Source organism: Zootoca vivipara, chromosome 11, assembly GCF_963506605.1.
Source record: "Zootoca vivipara chromosome 11, rZooViv1.1, whole genome shotgun sequence".
NCBI lineage: Eukaryota > Metazoa > Chordata > Lepidosauria > Squamata > Lacertidae > Zootoca > Zootoca vivipara.
Genome location: NC_083286.1, coordinates 8,056,125 through 8,075,710, shown reverse-complemented (window position 1 = coordinate 8,075,710; position 19,586 = coordinate 8,056,125). Strand labels below are relative to the sequence as shown.

The 19,586-nt window shown below is 42.3% G+C and overlaps 1 pseudogene; it reads right to left on the bottom strand.

Moving 5' to 3' along the window:
* Window positions 1-6,327: 6,327 nt before the first annotated feature.
* On the bottom strand, window positions 6,328-6,588 carry LOC118077836 (small nuclear ribonucleoprotein G-like; annotated as a pseudogene).
* Between the last annotated feature and the right edge of the window lie 12,998 nt (window positions 6,589-19,586).

Sequence of the window (19,586 nt, the reverse complement as noted above, 5' to 3'; positions counted from 1 at the left end):
GCAACATGGGTCCAGGCAATTTGTACCCTCTGACTTATGATATTAGTTGGGTTGTGCTTTGTGCTAGTTCATTCCCCAAGTAGGCTCAAATAAAGACTGATTCAGTTGCATTGATGTTTGTTAGCCAGCTGTGCTATAGGTGGCTTTTGCTTCTTAAACAGAGGCCTATGGTTGAGCTGAGCATAAGATTAAAGGATCAAGAGGAATGAAAGGTATGCCTGAACAAAAGATAACATTGCTCTAAAAGTCAGCAAATACGTTCCCTTTACTTCCTCTCTGAGAACCACATTTTCTCTCACCTTTGTGCCTCAGGCCAGAAGAGAGCAAGCATGTTTCTGCCACGAGGTAAGTTTTGCTAGACTATATACCAGGCATAGGCAACCTTGACTCTCCAGATGTTTTGAAACTACAACTCCCATGATCCCTAGCTAACAGTGGTCAGGGATCATGGGAGTTGTAGTTCCAAAACATCTGGAGAGCCAAGGTTGCCTATGCCTGCTATATACGGTACAGTTCAGTAGGAGAAAGTATCAAATGCAGAGGAAAATGAATTTCAGGAGCAAGGGGACATGTTCTCTCATGCGTCTTTTTACCTCTGTCCGGTGAGCGGACCATTAGGTCTTCCCTCTATTGACAGCCACTGCTGAGCAATATGGTGCACAGACCTGCATGTTTATCTCCTGAGAAATTCCTAAATGATACTGCCTTACGTGAGGGCGATGGCCATTAGGAATGCCGGAGAATTCCAACAGAAACAGGAGCAGAAATTGCCAGTGTTTGCTTATCAATATCTGGAACAAAAACCAATCCAGTTAATACAACTGAGTGTTCATTGTTGTCGAGAGGAGTAAGCAGAGGTGTTTAATTTATATTATTGATAAAAATGAGAGTTAAAAACAAGTGAACCAAAACAAATATGAAATTCAAAATATGCATATAAATAAAACCAGCAGTTATAATATACACTGTAAAGAAAAATTACATGTAATAATAATAATAATAATAATAATAATACACTGCCCAGCTGGCTGGGTTTCCGCAGCCACTCTGGGTGGCTTCCAACAAAAGATTAAAAATATATTAAAACATTAGTCATTAAAAACTTCTCTAAACAGGGCTGCCTTCAGATGTCTTCTAAAAGTCAGATAGTTGTTTATTTCCTTGACATCTGACGAGAGGGTGTTCCATAGGGCGGGTGCCACTACCGAGAAGGCCCTCTGCCTGGTTCCCTGTAACCTCGCTCCTTGCAGTGAGGGAACCGCCATAAGGCCCTTGGCCAACTTTTGGCCACAATTTATTTGTGTAGCCTTGCCTAAACAGCACAGCAGAGTTGCTCTTGGAAGAGATGCTGTTCCAGCCTCTTCCTTGGAAGCATATATAGACCTATTTAAAAAAAAGGTTTTATATTGTGAAGGAGATAAAATAGGCTTTATTTTGTATTTTGGTGGCTTTGAAACATTTAAAGCAAATACTATAAATAGGGAGGTGATGGTGATCTTTTCAAGACCAGATGGTTCTCTCATGCCTAATGTGGGAGTTGACTTCTGTGCTACTGTTAGGTTTTTTGTTTTCTCTTGCAGTTCAGATATCTGAGTGTGCACTGCTGCAAGAAAAAAGCTTCCCCAAATTCTGCAGCTTTTCATTAAAGTATTTGCCAAATATTCAGAAGCTGTCATTTTGGATCACAAATCTCAATTTCTGAACATTTGAAATATAATATTTGAATTTAAAGCATTATTAGGAGTTGAAACCTAAGGTAGATTTCACAATCATACTGTTTTTCCTGTGGGGAGGTCAAACATGTTCAGAATTAGTGTAAAAAGTTTTCAAAGCAGAAAAGAAATTTCAGAGGCATAGGGGGAGGAGGACAAAAACCAAAGCTGCACCAGGATCAGCATTCATTGTCGACTCTGGATGCACCCGGCACGTATGCAGAGATAAAGATTTCTTTGCTCATCTTGAGGAAGAAGAGGGAGTGATATATACGCTTATAAAACTGCAAGTTATTACAATAATCCTGCCAATGTTCTTATCTGTTTACAGTTTGTTTGCAAATATTCAATAAACCATTTCCGTTCTTTTATAAAAAGTTTGTTATCTTGATGTCTTATTTTTCTGGTAAGTCTCGCCATTTCTGCATATTCCATAAGTTTTTGTATCCATTCTTCTTTTGCCAGGACTTCTTCTTCTTTCCATTTTTGGGTAAGTAACATTCTTGCCACTGTAGTCGCATACATGAATCAATTTCAATAGTTTGGGTCGTTCTGTCCCTATAATTCCCAAAAGGATATTTTTTGGGGGGTCACTTTTGACCTTATTCCAAGCTGGCCATCAATCGATTACTGTACAGATATGCAATCCAAGCTAAATCTCTGGATTGAAAGTTTTGAATGATTGAATGATTTGAAATCATTACGCTCACTCGGGAGTCGGAGTGCCCACTCTACAACTAAGCCTTCCTTCTGCAGCCTTAACCTGGCCTTATCTGGGATTGGATTCTCTGAAAGGAGTCAACTTTCAAGAAGAGAGAACAGAGATGAGACCCAGACAGCAGTGAATCATTTTATTGCAGGTTTGTTGTTTCTGTTGCTTATTATAAATGTGTTCACTTGCACAGCAAAACATTGAAGGTACTTAAAATACTAGCAAGTTGCCTGTACTGCTGTATCACAGACCCTGAATCCACTGTATGTAGTCTGAAGACCCACTTAGCCACCCACCCTCCAAAAGCCACACTGAAGCTTGGAGGCAAACAGCAAGGCTGTTCCCACAGGCCAGATGCATAAGAATTACGTGACAACACATTGACTGCTGCCAGGCAGATTTAAGAAGGAAGGATGCTGCAATGTGTATAATCCAAAACAGTTTGATGTACTTGCAAGTGGAACAGCTTGTTCAGGCTTTTGTATGAAGGATTTTTTTTTAAAAAGAAAATTGTGTGAAATTGTTCTTTGTGAGGCCTCTGCAAGAGGCAGAGCACAGGTTCTCGCCACTTTCCGCCCCTCCTTTCCTCAGTTATTTCCCACACCTCAGCCATGTTCACCAGTCTTCTACTTTTTAAAAAGTGCCATTTCAGAGTGGGGGAGAAAGAGGGGAATATGGAGGTCTAGATGCAGTATGGTCCATCATGCTGGGGGGGGGGAATATCATGAACATTTTTGAAATGACCCCTGCTGTACCTGTAATATATATTCTATTGTCATTTCCCCCCTTCTTTTATATGTCTAACAACAAACCCTATAGCAATGGTATCAGCACAGGGTAAGCAAGCACCTTTTGGAGCAGAAATATGCAGCACTTTTTTCTCGGGGAACACAGGAGTATGCACACCCCTAAACATTTTGTGAATGTAAGTTTGGCCTCATTGAGGGGCAGTATTTCAAAATGAGTAGGAAAATGAGAGTTCCCCTAAACATTTTTTAGGGGGGGGAAAGCACTGGAAATATGTATGATTAGCATATATTCATTTTATTTATTTACAATATTTCAACCCTGCCTTTCTGAGGGTTTATACTCCACTCAAGCCAGCTTCCATAATTTAAACCTTGGGGTCTCAAATTTCAGTGGCGCCCTGTGTAACACCCAAATTCAGTGCCCCCCCCGCTTCTCGCCTTCCATTCTACATCATAGTTGTGGTGCCCCCTATAGTGCCCCTGAGGCTCTGTGCCCCGTGCGACAGAACTAGTCACACGTGCCGAAATGCACCTCTGCTATCACCTGGGTCCTGGCCTCGGTTTTTGATTAGCCTGACCCCTTTGTCTTTTCTTTCCTGGTTCCTGTTTTCCTCCAGGTATGCGCTGTATATGAGCAAATCTTCCTCTTTTGTCTGGGAACAGTTTCTAATCCTGTTGTATTCTTAGCATCTTCCTTGGGTAGAGCACTTCCTTAAAAGCAGAGGGCTGTGTGCTCTTGTCAATAGGGAACAGTGGTTTGGAAGCTCCAGCTGGTGCAGCTAGATTGGCGGTGAGGACAGACAACAGCCAGCACACAACATTGCTGCTTAAAAGCTTACACTGGCTGCCCATATGTTGCAAGGCCAAGCTCAAGGTTTTTGTATTCATTTACAAGGCCCTTAACAACTTGGGTCCAGGATACCTCATGACCACCTGATCCCTTTTTTATCCCTGTCCCATCACTGAGCGGAATTTCCGTGAGTGGTCCCCCATTGTCTCAGATGCCTTACTCATATCCACCAGAAACTCTGCATTATGGTCTGTGGTTCCATTTCTTTTATTTTTTAAATTATGTTTATTTTTTATTTGAAAATAAAAAGCTTACAGCCACAAACAATCAACATATTTCCAATTACATATATCATTTTGCTTTTATATCATGTTCTTAAAGGTTTTTAATAATTCTTCAGATACCACCTTCTGCTTCCCTCCCTCCCTCCCAACTTCCCCTCACCCATGTGCGATCTTATTGGTCTTCATATTATTGTTTCTTGTTGTGTTAACAATTGTTTGTACTTAATGATTCTATCCTTTGTAATATTATCTTGTATCCTTGTGAGTATTTCCTTTTATGTTTATATTAAAATTTATTTCCATTTCCATATTTTTCCATATATGTCTCTACACACTCTCACTCTCTCTTAACTTTTTGCTTAGAGCTGCCTCTAATTGAAGCCGTTAATTTTGCCATTACCATAAATTCACAAATCTTAGTTCTCCATTCTGATATTTCTGGTATTTTTTTCCTGTTTTCCAATTTTTTTGCCACTAGTAGTCTCATCGCTGCTGTCCCATAGAGGAATATGTTCTTTTTGTCTTTGGGAATATCATTAGTTATTAAATCCATCAGATATGCTTCTGGCTTCTTAAGAAATGTAGTCTTAGATATTCTTTTCAGCTCTTCATGTATCTTAGTCCAGAATTGTTTAATCACCTTGCACCGCCACCACATATGATACATTGTTCCCACCTCTACTTTACATCTCCAGCAAAGGTTTGAATATTTTTTTATAAACCTTAGCCAATTTCACTGAGGTAAGGTACCAACGATAACACATTTTCATTATATTTTCTCTTATCACATAACAGGCTGTAAAATTTATATCCACACTCCACAATTTTTCCCACCTGTCTAAGTGTATTGTCTTGCCCAAATCTTGTGACCACTTTATCATTGTTTCTTTTATTACTTCATCTTTCAATTCCTACTCAAGGAGTAAATTATACATTTTTGATATTATCTTATTTGGCTGCAGTAATTTGCTTTGCAATTTGGAAGTTTTCTGTTCAAAACCTATTTTTGTCTTCAATAAACAGGTGGGCTATTTAATGATATTGTAGCCAGCTATTACAATATTCTTTAATCTCACCATATGGTTCCATTTCTGTGGCATTCCCTCCCTGCTGAGAATAGACAGCCCCCCCTTAGCCATTTGACTAAGATCTTTCTATTTCAGCAGGCACTTTAAGCAAGTTTTCTGTTTTTCATAATTGTAATTGATTTTACCCATTGCATGGCAAGGTCCCAAACCCTCCCGGGAAGTGGAATAAAGACACATGAAACAGTATTTTAGGTTAATGGGCGAAAAAGGCCACAATTTTATTGGTTACAGAATGTGAGTAGTATTGGCTTAGGCATTGGAAACCACACGACTATATCTGACTCCTGCCCGTCTTCAGGAGTCTTGGAAGGGTTAACCACCAGAAGGGGGATCCCTGATGATGCAAATCAACTAGGAACTCCCCCAGGATCACCGCTAGGGATCGTGCCATGGCCCTAGCCCCCCATCAGGGGGTTCAGGCGGAGACCACGCCCCCAAGGTTTCTTTAACAGAATACCCTTGAAATAGAAGGGGTAGGTGATGGCCACTACCTCCCCTCCCCTTCAACTGTATACTCCGATGCCTAACTGCCAAACCCTACAAAGCTGTGACGATTTGAAAAAAATTCCTACCAGGCTCCTGTTAAAAAACAGGGGACCATAGTCCATAGCAAGCTGAGGAGAGAAAGAGCCTAACCTAAGGGAGGGAGGGTGGGAGAACTGACCGAGCAGGGAGAAAAGGAACATGTCCTCGGCCGTGGGCAATTTAAACAGCCTGCGCCATGCCCCTGGACTGTCCGGATTGGACAGCCTTGGGATGACGTGGCTGAGGACCAACCAATGGTGCAGGGGCTATCCTGCCCCATGCGTGTGGGGGAGGGCATGCTCCCAGTCCGCAACATCAACTCTCCGGGGATGGGAAATGGCTTTGCATGCTCCCCCCCCCCCATTTTAACAATTTGTTTTAAAAAAAATCACAAAGAATGTGTCATGCCTGTAAAATCTACAATACAAAAACATATGTCCACATTGTAGCTGGTTCCACTGGTTTGTTTATACTCGTTCTAGCATAATGATGCTGTTTCCACGTATTACCACCACCCCCTATGTTGTTCTGTTGTCCTCCTGGTGCCATTTCCACACACTCATCTATTACAAGATTCATAAATGGATCAAATCCTCTTAAGATTCCTTGGACATGCCGGCCACCATTTAATTTCAATGACAGCTTCTTGTCCATAAACTTCTTCAGCTCCGGCGGGTGTGCTTTGCTCATTGTGTCTCCTCACAAGCAGCTCCGGCAACGAGCGTCTTCCTCCCCTTTGCATGCTTTTTTATAATTTTCATGCTTTTTATAATTTTTATGTACACCACATGACCTGGAAGCTGTCTGCGGACAAACGCCGGCTCCCTTGGCCTATAGAGCGAGATGAGCGCCACAACCCCAGAGTCGTCCGCAACTGGACCTTATGGTCAGGGGGTATCTTTACCTTTACCTTTTACTTGCAGACTGTAGTGCTTAAGCAGTACACTATGAGTACATTAAATAAAAAATAATAGTGAGACTTCCTCCCTTCCTTTCCCTCTGAGGCATAGCCTGCAGTCACAGGCTGGAAAATGACTTTAATCATGTGGAAATCATTGCATGATTGGAGGTGACAGGAAGTCTAGTGCCTGGCACCTATATAAACTTGCCTTCTAGACAAATATCTACATTGACCAACAATTGGGCTGATCCATCTTTTGATAGCACGCCCGTTAAATGGCTCACGCAAGCAGCTGTGTGCGTTTCACTTAAGAACATATTCATAAATTAAATATAAAATCAAGGTTTTACATCCGACTTTAATTTTAAAAAGCAGAGCTTACCTTCACTTACTTCTGGAGGTGAAATTAGCACTTGAATCAGCAGGGTTAACATTTTTACAAGTTACAACTTGGAATACATTTTGGATATTGAATTTCTAACATGTTCAGATCTCTAGAGTTTGGAGCATAAGAAGTGATAGTAACTTTGATAATAAACCTCCTGCTGCGATTCTACAAGGTTGGGGGAAAAAAACTAGAGCAGACTTTCTTAATGCATTTCTTTCATGCAGACATGTAACGATAAACTGCCCATTTAACAGTTTCTAAGATACTGTAGCATGCAGTGACAGCATTTTAATGAAAAGGGTTTCTGGGAGAAGAAAACGAAAACCCTCCTGTGTGGGCAGGTACATATATTTTGGCAGCACAGAGAACAGGGGAGGAAAAGAAGATGTTTTTGCAAATTTCTAGAGAGTGGAGCATTTAGAGAAAAATTTTGTCCAGAGAACCAGTGGTAATAGTACCACTGTATTCTGCTCTGGTCAGACCTCACCTGGAGTACTGTGTCCAGTTCTGGGCACCACAGTTCAAGAAAGATACTGACAAACTGGAACGTGTCCAGAGGAGGGCAACCCAAATGGTCAAAGGCCTGGAAACGATGCCTTATGAGGAACGGCTTAGGGAGCTGGGTATGTTTAGCCTGGAGAAGAGAAGGTTAAGGGGTGATATGATAGCCATGTTCAAATATATGAAAGGATGTCATATGGAGGAGGGAGAAAGATTGTTTTCTGCTGCTCCAGAGAAGCGGACATGGAGCAATGGATTCAAGCTACAAGAAAGAAGATTCCACCTAAAAATTAGGAAGAACTTCCTGACAGTAAGAGCTGTTCGGCAGTGGAATTTGCTACCAAGGAGTGTGGTGGAGTCTCCTTTGGAGGTCTTTAAGCAGAGGCTTGACAGGCATATGTCAAGAATGCTTTGATGGTGTTTCCTGCTTGGCAGGGGGTTGGACTGGATGGCCCTTGTGGTCTCTTCCAACTCTATGATTCTAACCACATGCTGTAAAATGCTGCATTTTAACACATATCAATTAGCATTTTCCCTTCCTGAAACCATCCTGAAAGAACTAGATTCTTAGTAGAAAAGGCAAGCCCTCAAACCAAAAGTAATACAAGACAGTGACTGTTTTGGGGAAGTGGTTGGTAAACAGTTCAAGGTGTCTCGGTAGATATGTGTTCATTTGAATAAAATGGAGAACCAGATATTTTTGGATCTAATCATATAGACTTTGTGGAGAGTCTGATTACATTCTCATGACCACAACTGATGTGATTGGCATCCAGAAAGTGAAAGTAGGGAAGCCACATTTTTCAGGAAGTCTGAGCCACAACTTGAGGTGTGCATGTGAGACCAAAGAGAACTGAAGTATTTATTCCCTGTATTTAAAGCACAGCATGTCAGTTAATAACCACCTGTTTTTGAATTAGTCAAAACGGTTGGGTGTGCTAGCCATATGCTTAGCTACTGACTTCTGGGATTTAATCTACCAAAATATTCCCTTCAGATATTCATGTCTAAGTTCTATGCCCTGTTTTTCAAATGGCATCAGGTCCTGGTATTTCTAGGTGATCTTGGTGGCTTATCTCCTGTGCTGCTGAATATTTGGGATTCTGAAGGCTACAGAAGATGGGTACAGACTTCCTTCCTTATATGTTTATAGATATATTTTTAGTTGTAGCTGCTGCTGCTTATAGGTCAATGCATATTCCTCACCAACCAATGTTGAGAGAGCATATCTTAGATGCAGCTGCTGTGAGGCAGGGTCTAAGGCAGGCATAGGCAAACTTGGCCCTCCAGATGTTTTGGGACTACAACTCCCATCATTCCTAGCTAACAGGACCAGTGGTCAGGGATGGTAGGAGTTATAGCCCCAAAACATCTGGAGGGCCGAGTTTGCCTATGCCTGGTCTATGGTGCCTTCTTGTTCCGAGAACTCAATCCAGTCAGGAAGACATTCCCTTAACTCTCCTTTTGCTGTTGAGAGTATGTCATTTCCACCTGAAGACACCAAATAATACTTGTCTACTTGTAGACTGAGGTCTTCGGTGGAGATCCTTCGGCCCACCAGTTGAGGTGAGATGGGTGGCTAACAGAGAGAAAAATATTTCAGTGGTGGTGGCACCAGATGTAGAACTCCTTTTTCAGAGGTTTTCCTGGCACCCAAGATCACATCCACAGCGTATATTTAAAGCACATTCAAGTGCATGGCTTCTCGCCAAGATTCCTGGGAACTGATTTTACCCGTCATAGAGCTCTATTTCCCAGTTCCCTGTTCTCAGGAGTCTTTGTGGGAAGCCATGTGCTTCAAATGTGCATTCAGTGTGCTTTATGCTGTGGATGAGACCTTATTCTCCTTTGACTGAGAATGTGCCCCACTACATGTGTTTGAGATATAAATTAATCTTGCCAACTGTTTTATGATGCATTTGTGGTTTGTTTATGGTAGCCCTTTATTTTATTCGCAATGACCATTCTAATTGTTTTACTCTTCCTTGTAAATTGCCCTGGGAATATGGTTGAAAAATGGTATGAAAATGCCTATCGTAGATAATTTATCTAGAATGAAGAAACAAAATAAATACATTAAAAAATGTTCTTATCACAAAATGAAGTGAGGCAAAGGGCCCTCTGTGCTGTGTCAATCATCAGCTATTGAACCTTTAGGATTGAACTTCAGACCTCCTGCCTGCCAAGCAATAGCTCTGTCCCTGAGCCATGACCTTCCCCCAATGTGCCTTGTTTTTCTGACAAACAAACATTCCCAAATCAGCTGAAAATTCCAGCTGCTCTCTTCCCTTGGGCTTATTTAGCAAGTCAGCTGCTTCTTGCTGTATTTGGTTTATTATCCAGGTGATGGGAAGGATGATGGCAGACAGGGGAAATAATTGCCGAGCCTATAGCCTCAAAATAGTTTTTTTAAAAAAAACTCAACTGCCCCTTTAAAAATCAATTGGTGATGAATATGTATTAAACTGAAGAGGATTTCCCCCCAGTGATGGTAATGTAGCAGAAATTGCTTAGATGAGCCAGTTCCTTCCTATCTCTTGGTATCTGGCAAGGTCATAAGACCAAGAATGCTCCCTCAGGCATATGCAAAGCATGTGGATAATTCTTTTAGAACAAACAAAACAAATTCTGAAGTATACAATGCTGAGAGGGGAAGAAAACATGCACATTTAGGCCATCCAAGCCATGAAGTGACCAAAAAGTGAGAGGGCCTCATTTGCAGAGTTTCCTGCATCAACCTGTCTAACCAGCTTGTGGCGCCTCCATAGGCTTGCTGAAGGTCTACACCAGGCATCCCCAAACTGCGGCCCTCCAGATGTTTTGGCCTACAAATCCCATGATCCCTAGCTAAGAGGACCAGTGGTCAGGGATGATGGGAATTGTAGTCCAAAACATCTGGAGGGCAGAAGTTTGGGGATGCCTGGTCTACACCATCCTTTCCGAACCTGGTGCCTTCTAGATATTTTAGACTACAACTCCCATCAACCCCACCCAGTACAACCAATGGTCAGAGATGATGAGAGTTGTAATCCAATAACATCCAGAGAACAGCAGCTTGCAGAAGGCAGGCCTACACATGCTTCAGTTGCTAGGGGGGGGGGGAACACTAGAAGTCTATGGAATGAAGCTGATGTGGGAATGTTCAGGGATGCAGGAAAGGATATATTATTTATAACATCATATCCCAACTTGCGTTAACAAGTTCACAAACTTTGCAGAGTTTACATTCCCTTTTAAAAACACACGCAGCAGCAGCAGCGATTGCTCAGGCTCACTAGAACCTCTGTAATAATATATATTCCTGGCATATCTTCCCCTTGTTCCCCCTTTAAAAATAAGATACAACACAGTGATCTTAAAGTATAAAAGTTTACTCACATAATCATTTCTGTTCACAATCGGATCCCGGAAAAGATATACATAGATATACATATAGCTACTTGCACTTTGACGTGCTTTCGAACTGCTAGGTTAGCAGGAGCAGGGACCGAGCAACGGGAGCTCACCCCATTGCGGGGATTCGAACCGCTGAGCTTCTGATCGGCAAGCCCTAGGCTCTGTGGCCTATGTCCCATGCCACCCATGTTTCCTTAGGATGTCCCTATTTTAGTCAGGGGGATGTTGGAGGGTATTGTGAGTCTTGTTGAAAGATGAACATCTCCACCTGGCACTGAAAGGGCTACAGGGAGGGCAATAGTGAATTGATGTAGGGAAATAAAACAGATTCAGAACGTGAACTCTCCTACGGTAGTACCTCTTACACAGGAAGGCTATCTTCCAAAATGCCACATCAGGATCCAAACCAAATCTTGTGGTGCACACCCTACTTAGAACCATTTTGTTTTCTTCTTGAAGATCGATTGGTTTGCTTGTTTGTTTTTAAAAATCCATATCTCAGGTTCGTTCTTTGCAATAATTGTAGAAATGCACATTAAGCCTTGACCAAAAGATACCACACAAGGCTCTGTCAAGAGTTCACTTTTGAATTAATAATATTCTTTAATGTGTCTCTATGGATGAATGTGAAGTATCCTAAATGCTTGAGCTGTTACAATGGATCAGTGAGGTGGGGGAACCTCTTGAAAGTTACCTTGTGAAATGTCACATAGATGAGGCTTGTGGAACTGCTCAGTATGGCATATTTAAGAGGTCACTCGATAATTTATGGTGACAAATGGAATTGCTGTACCCTTGCAGCTGGACATCAAAGTGCCTTCCACATACAGGTATATCCATATTCCCTTCTGCAGGAATCTCTGGAGGGTGATTGCTGAGCTAACAGTGCCATTTCTTTGACAGTATGTCAGGCAAGAAAAATGTCCCTTTGTGGTTGCTATGTATGTATTAAAATGATAAGGGGTGATTGGGATTGCAAAGAAATATCCAAGTGTGCACCTCACAAGCTGATACAAACCCTTGCTGTCTTGTTACCATTCAACATGCGGAACCTGCAACAAAATGTTACTTTATGGAATTCCCGAAAATACTCCATTCCATTTCTGTTTCCTACCTGGTTGTCCTTGCCCCCCTCCACCCCCTCACTGTCAGTCAGTATTCAAGGCCAGTGAGCATTGGACTGTTCTGACATTCCCCATCCCTATTGGAGTTTCCTCTCCCCTAAATATTTTTGTACTTCTGTACACTTTGGGTTCCCTCATCTCTCTCTCTCTCTCTCTCTCTCTCTCTCTCTCTCTCTCTCTCTCTCTCTCTCTCTCTCTCTCTCTTTCTTTCTTTCTTTCTTTCTTTCTTTCTTTCTTTCTTTCTTTCTTTCGTGTGTGAGTGAGTGTGTGTATGGTGTCATTTTGGACACAGAAGCATTTTGGACACTCATTCCAGAACACTGGAAATAGAAGGGATGAAATGGTTATGCAAACCTGGAAGGCATTGCAAAGACCCTGAAAAAGGGGAAATGTTTTGCCTTCTTGAAGGATGTAAATTGCATTGGCCAATGCTGTCCCTGTAATCTGCAATTTCCCCAAGATTTTAGACAGTCTCTGCAGCACATTCATCACAAACTACAAGCTGGAACATCTGTAACTTTTATGCCACACTGGAACCAATCTCCCCCCCCCCTTTTTATTTGATGTGTGCATGCCTAAATATGCATTCTTCTATAAGAGATAGTTATGATAGATAAAACATAAATCTATGGTTCATTCAAATGCTTACAGATTCAATCCTATTAAAAACAAACCCCTATATAAAATTTATCCATGCTTTATTTATTCTTCTGTGGTTGATGGCTAATCCTGTCTTCATTTCAAGTGAATTGCACACTTAAGTTGCACACTTAAGTGTGCAACACCACCCTCTGCTGGGCAGGTTTACACAAGATTAGAATCTGGGGAAAAAACAGAGAAGAAAAGTCTACACAGTTACAAGATTGAGATGTTTTAGAGATGTTTTTTTTATATATATAAGCAAACTATTTTTATTAAGCTGAAAAGTAAAGAGAATGGCTGTCTCTCAGAGTTGTTCCCTATACAGCAGTGACAGGAACACGAAGGATATCAGACACATTTTGTATCAAGGAAAATGCATTTACAGAACATGTACTTTTTCTGAAAGGTCGTGCCATTGAGTAGCTTGAGTCATGCCTCTGGGGAGGAATGCTCTTTGCTTGAAGAATCATTGGAAATCTAGCAATGGTACGTGCTAAAATTAGACAGATAAATGAAGTCAAGTGTTTACTGAAATGAAGTGTTTCATTTCCCCACATCTCCGTTCCCACTATCAGAAAGTCTTGCATGGTAATCCAAATCTTATGTTCCTGATGAGCAGAAAACAAGCAATACTCTATTGAGTTTGAATAATTTTCTTCTTTGGGGAAGGCTTTTTTTTTTTGGGGGGGGGACTTTTTCATGTATTTCTACTTGCTGGATAAAGAGGTCTTTGAATGGGTGATTTAAACCAAGGGGGAATGTTCAGTTGAGTGAGGAAGGCAGGGAAGGGGAACTCAATTGAGCACAGTGCGTGTCATTCCCAAGTAAATATGCACAGCCCCACAGAAGAAACTTCATAGCTGCCAAGTTATCCCTTTTTTAAAGGGAAATTCCATTATGCTGAATAGGCTTCCTCGCGAGAAAAGGGAAAACTTGGCAGCTATGAGACTTGCTTATTCCCATCTTGAAGGCATATCTGCCAATTTTGGTTTCTCTTGTTTTCTCCTTTTCCTAATCTTAAATTCAACTCTCTTGTTTACACATCAGCAAGCAATTAAAAAAAAACCTCATGTAAATTCACAAGCAGTTTAATGTTAATTTTTCTTAATATGCACATTTAGTATGCAATTTTGTCTGTATTTTTAATGCAATTCAGTTCCCCCTAATATAATGCATTCCTGTATGTCATTTTCACTGAGCATTTTTATGCCCACTATAGCTTAGCATATGCATTTTTCACACATCTCTTAGCTGGAGAACGGCACTGAAGCGTGAACTACAAAAGATGGATGTGTTTTGGTCCTCATATTGTTTCAGAAGGTGCAGATGAGGTAGGCTTGCCTTTAAATACGGTACAATTTGAATCCAGCTTCTTCACCATCCCTATGTATTCCAGCTCTACCATTCTGTGATTCCGTGAAATGACAATGCAAGTTCCAATAACATTGTAATAAGTTTATTATTACTGTTATTTATTTGTAAATGTATTGATTCATACATAGATGCATTAGTTAAATTCATAATCTGCACTTTCTCCCTGAAGGGTGCCCATGGTTGTTAACAACACATAATCGAAGGAAACAATATCCAGTATACAATAATTGAAGCGACGGTGCCTAACAAAACCTGGCCCCTTTTAAAGGCCAAATATATCCATCTTGAAATTCCTTCTGAGCATGTCCAGGGAAGCCATTTCGCACGTTCCCAGCCTCTTTGCCATTTGTGGCAGTGGTCCAGTGATAAGGACCTTTTCCCGCAATACAAAAATTTAAGAAAGGTCCTCCTTCAAGTGCAACCGATTGTGTTGAGGAGGCATAGGCAAACTCGGCCCTCCAGATGTTTTGGGACTACAACTCCCATCACCCCTAGCTAACAGGACCAGTGGTCAGGGATGATGGGTGTTGTAGTCCCAAAGCATCTGGAGGGCCTGATGTTGAGAGTATGTTCTTATGGCCATTGGCAGCCAACACACTTAGAATCCCTTTGTCTTACTTCAGGCAGTGCTTGCTGTTCTGTAGCCAGCAGTCAGCTGCATGTTCTGCCCAACTAAGTGGAGGTTTCTTATTATCAAATAATTACAGTTTCCATAGCCACCAAATTGACCCTTGTTTAAGGGGCTGATATTCTCTAGGGCTAGGGATGTCTCTGCTGTTCCTCTCTCTGAATAATGAGTAGTGTCTTTTGAAGTCAGTCATCAAGTTGGTCTCCACCCCTGTCATTATTACTGTATCATTTAAGAGTGTTGAAATCACGGCAATCTTTGCTAGGTTGGTGGAAGCAATTTGGAAGGATTTAAATGTATTCAATGAAGCTAGTATTGCCAGTCACTTTAGATATGAAAAAAAGTATGTAAATGGAACCAGAACACACGTTTTTGTTATCTCTTTCATTTGTATCAAGTGAAATATCTTCACTGTGACCAATGAATCTTGAAGTTAAATGACATTTGATCATGATAATTCAAGTTTTTTTTTACCTATATACAGTACATCTCTTTTCTTAGTGACATGCATTGTAATATGTATTGTATATTCCTGCGTATAAGACTACTTTTTAACCCAGGAAAATCTTCTCAAAAGTCGGGGGTCGTCTTATACGGCGGGTCGTATTTCTTATACGGCGAGTATATCCCAAACTCTATATTGTAACTGGAAAAGTCGGGGGTCATCTTATACGCCCAGTCGTCTTATATGCCGGAATATACGGTATATTGCTGCTGAAGGCAGGGAAGAACATTTAGTACAGAAGCGCTGTGAATGTTCCTCAGGGAGTGTGCAGAGTTTGCTGACGTGACCTTTTCTTAGCCTGCTTCTTTCCAAATCCCTTTGCAACCTTGGAACAAGAGGTCATGGGGGTGGGGGCTTTTAGCAACAAACAAGACACAGAAGACATGAAACACAATATGTACCTTTCTAGACATTTTCTATTGACAGCCCCTCTTAAGCACGAATAACAATATAATGACTTGTATATTTTTTTATTTCTCCTCTAGATGCTTTCAGTGTGAGAAGTTCACTCAGCTCCAGTCAAAAATCTGGGGGGCAGCAGATGCTCTTTTGCATGTCTCTGATCTGCTGCTTGCTGTTATTGGCTAGCCTTCACCAACCTGATGCCCTCCAGATGTTTTGGACTGCAGTTCTCATCTGCCCTGGCCAGCATGGGCAAGGAAGATGGGAGTTGTGTAGTTCAGTGATATCTGGAGGTAGAGCACCAGGTTGGGGAAGCCTGCTGTTGATAGTTGAGAGCTGCCTGGTTGATTGGGCAGGATGCAGTTTAGTTTGACTTACTTTCCTTTGTATAAAACAAGCCTGAAGGAGGCTTCCAACCCGCTCACAGGTCCTTGTATGATCAGTGGAAACAGTTGGTCCTGGCAATTATTAACCACTCTCAATTCCACCCTGATAATTGCCATCTGCCTGGATTTTAACTTGTCTGAATTAATTTTAAGATGTATTTTAATTAATTGATGTCTGTTTTATGCTTATTGTGACATAAACCTTGTGACATTATGACATTATTGTGACATATTAAAACCTTGGGTTTTAATAGGTTTAATAGGTTTTATTGGTAACCATATATGTCATGTATTTTTGTTAGTGTCTGTCCTTCTGATGCTATGGCCTGTCGGCTACGCAAATAAAGTTTGCTTTGCTTTGCTTTGCTTATTGTGTTGCTTTTATGATGTTAGTTGCTTTGAGCCCGGCCTTGGCCAGGGAGGGCGGGATACAAATAAATTATTATTATTATTATTATTCTCTCATAGTCAAATCCTGACTGTGGATTCTTGCCTGCAGGCTGGAGAAATGGCCCCCAAATGGCTTGTTGTTGTTGAACTGCAAAATTTAGAGAAGTACAGATTTGAGAAGGATAGTTTCACTTTGCTTATTGTGTCAGAAAGTGGATTAGGTAGGGTTGCCAACAGGGATGTCTTTACCATTGGGCATAGTTGCGTGGCGAGCCAGGGCGCCAAGCAGTGGAGGGTGCCAGGTGGAGAGTCATAGCTGCAAAGTCTCCCGTTTTCCCTGGGAAATCCCCGTTTTTCCAGCTGTCCCTAGCTGAAAAAATGATTTTTTTTGTTTCCTCCCGTTTATTCTAGCGCGGTGGCCATTTTGGAACTGGGCGGAGCATGCTCAGAAGCGACTTTTGATGCTGCTTTGCCCAGTTCCAAAATGGCTGCAGTGCGACTTCTGGCGCGGCGGCCATTTTGGAACTGGGCAAAGCAGTATCAAAAGTCACTTCTGAGCATGCTCCGCCCAGTTCCAAAATGGCGGCAGCGCTACTTCCGGTCTGCTGTTTCCACCTGGGCCCTTATTTCTCTGACAGCAACTTGGCAGATATGAGGAGAGTCCAGGGAGAGAGGGGAGAGCGGGGAGGTAAGTGAGGTGGAGTGGGGGCTTGGTGCCTGCGCGCCTCCTCGGCTGTGTGGTGTGTGGTTTCATCCCAAGCTCTGCGCATAATAAATGTGACTCTACCACTGCTCCCCCATCCACTCTTCCTCGAAAGATCCCTGTGCTTGAGGCTATACGCTGAAACTGCTGCCCCCAGTGCCCTTCCCTCCTTCCCCTGCTTCTCCATCGCATTACACAGAGCCTGCCTCCTCCCGCTGCCCCCACCACCTCTGCACTCCTTCACACAAACCGTGTTTCCTTCCCCTGCCCAATCCCCTCCCAGTCACGCTCTCTCCTCCCTCCCCTTCCTTCCCAAGCAAGGACGACGAGACTGTGGGTGAGTGAGCACGCTTCTCTGCTGTGGCGATGCGGATGGCCCAGCTCACTTCGCCTGTCCGTGCCCGGACGAGACCCCCGCCTGCCTCCTGTGCCATCCCCATCGTGCCCGGCTGCCCAACCCCACACCATGACCCCACCGCAGGAGCTGATGCCTGGCCGCGCGGGGCAGCAGTGTGAGGGTGGGAGCAGCCTTTCCTTAAAAAGTTCAACAACTTTGGGGTCCCCCTTTAAAAAAAATAGACAACTCTGGGAAATGGGGGGGGCGCCAGAGGGATCTTTGCACCACAGCACTGGATATGCTTAAGACGGCCCTGGCTGCCAACCTGAACCCCAATTTCTCCCCCAATTTCTCTTCCTGCCACTCACATAGAAAGGTAAACAACAAAGTTAAACAACGACTGAGTTATAAATGGAGGCAGTGCTGCTCTTGAGCTTTTCCCATTTGAACCTGCTTGCAGTCAGCATCCTTCAGCCTTCATTTGCATCCAGTAATTATTTTGCCCTTCTTTATCTAAATTTCAAGATATGTTAATCAGAGTAAAGTGGGGAGTGAATTTTTGTCAAGTACTAATTAGCTCAGCTAGGGTCCAATTTTGCATACATTAAAATCAATGGGAGTTCTGCAGGGAGGCTCTGCTCTTAGTGCTGGATAAATAAAATAAAATATCCTCTTTGACTAGGCATGCATAATATGACAAGCCCCATTCTGATTATTACTGGCACATCATTTAAGATGGAATCACAATTTATGCAAGTCCCTCCCCCATCCCTGCCATCTTTGCCAAATGACGAGAAATTCTCTGTCTCCAGAATGCCCTTGCACAGGGCAATACAGATTTCAAATGTCCTCTGAAATGGTAGAGAATCACCATAGCAGAACAGGTTAGCTAAAGACAAAGACAAAAACAAAAACAAAACACAGAAAGGTAGATTCACTTGTACAGAACATATAAGTTCAAAAGGGCTTTTATACCAAAGCTTTGAAATCACATGAGTTTACAGGAGAGAAACTGATCATGGCCCAAATTTTGTTTTTGTTTCTTTGTTTTTTAAGGTAAGATTGGTAGTTTGTGGTAGATTAAGAGTGAATTGTAAAGTGTGAGAGATCGCCAGAGTGGGATTTAAAAGGATTATTCGTTAAACAATTTAAAATACAGGAGGACTGAAATATTGGATTATCTGCCGCTGCTTGTGTAAAAATTTCTCACACCCAGGTCTTGACAATGGAAATGATTTCCAGTTTTAGGGCTGAGTGGTACAATGTGTGAAGCTGTAATAAAAATAAATGTCTCCAATCAAGTGCAAGATATAGCCACCCTGGGTAATCTCTATAGATGGACCACTCCTTGTTATTTGTAACCTCTGAGTAAAGCAATTATGAACACTAGAGAGATCCTTCTCCACTAGGGGTGGAAACTAGAATCATTTTTTATCTCTCCTACCCATGCTAGGCGAAATTTGACACCACGAGATGCCACAATGATGGCAGCACTCTGAAGCCCTGACAATCAGCTGATAGGTGGAGGGTTTCAGAAGCCCAGCACTTGGGACACTTTCTGAAGTGGCTGCAGAAGCCCCCTTTGGCCCAGCTAAATGGCTTTTCTCCGGCCACACAGACACCTATAGGTGGGCAGGGCTTAGCAGGTTTCCCACCCGCTGCTGGTCCAAGCAGGGCCATTAGGAAAAGCTGGGTGATGGTTGTATTGACAGCATGTTGTTGGAAGACAGAGCAGTGTGGCCTGACCTGCACCCCTTATGCACAGGAGACTAACACCTCGCTGAAGCTAAGGAGCATACCCTCCAACATTTCTCTGATGAAAATAGGGATGTCCTATTCCATAACAACCACCACCACGTTCCGGGGTCAAATCAGAAACCAGGACGGCTTCTGTAAATCAGGCACGTCCCTGGAAAATAGGAACACTTGAAGGGTCTGAAGGAGGATCAGGTCTAGTCATCGCCTGGATAAGTGACCGCCTAAGAACCACGTGTGTGCCACTTAGAGTTCCACGATGGAAGAAAGGTGGGGTATAAATGTCATTAAATG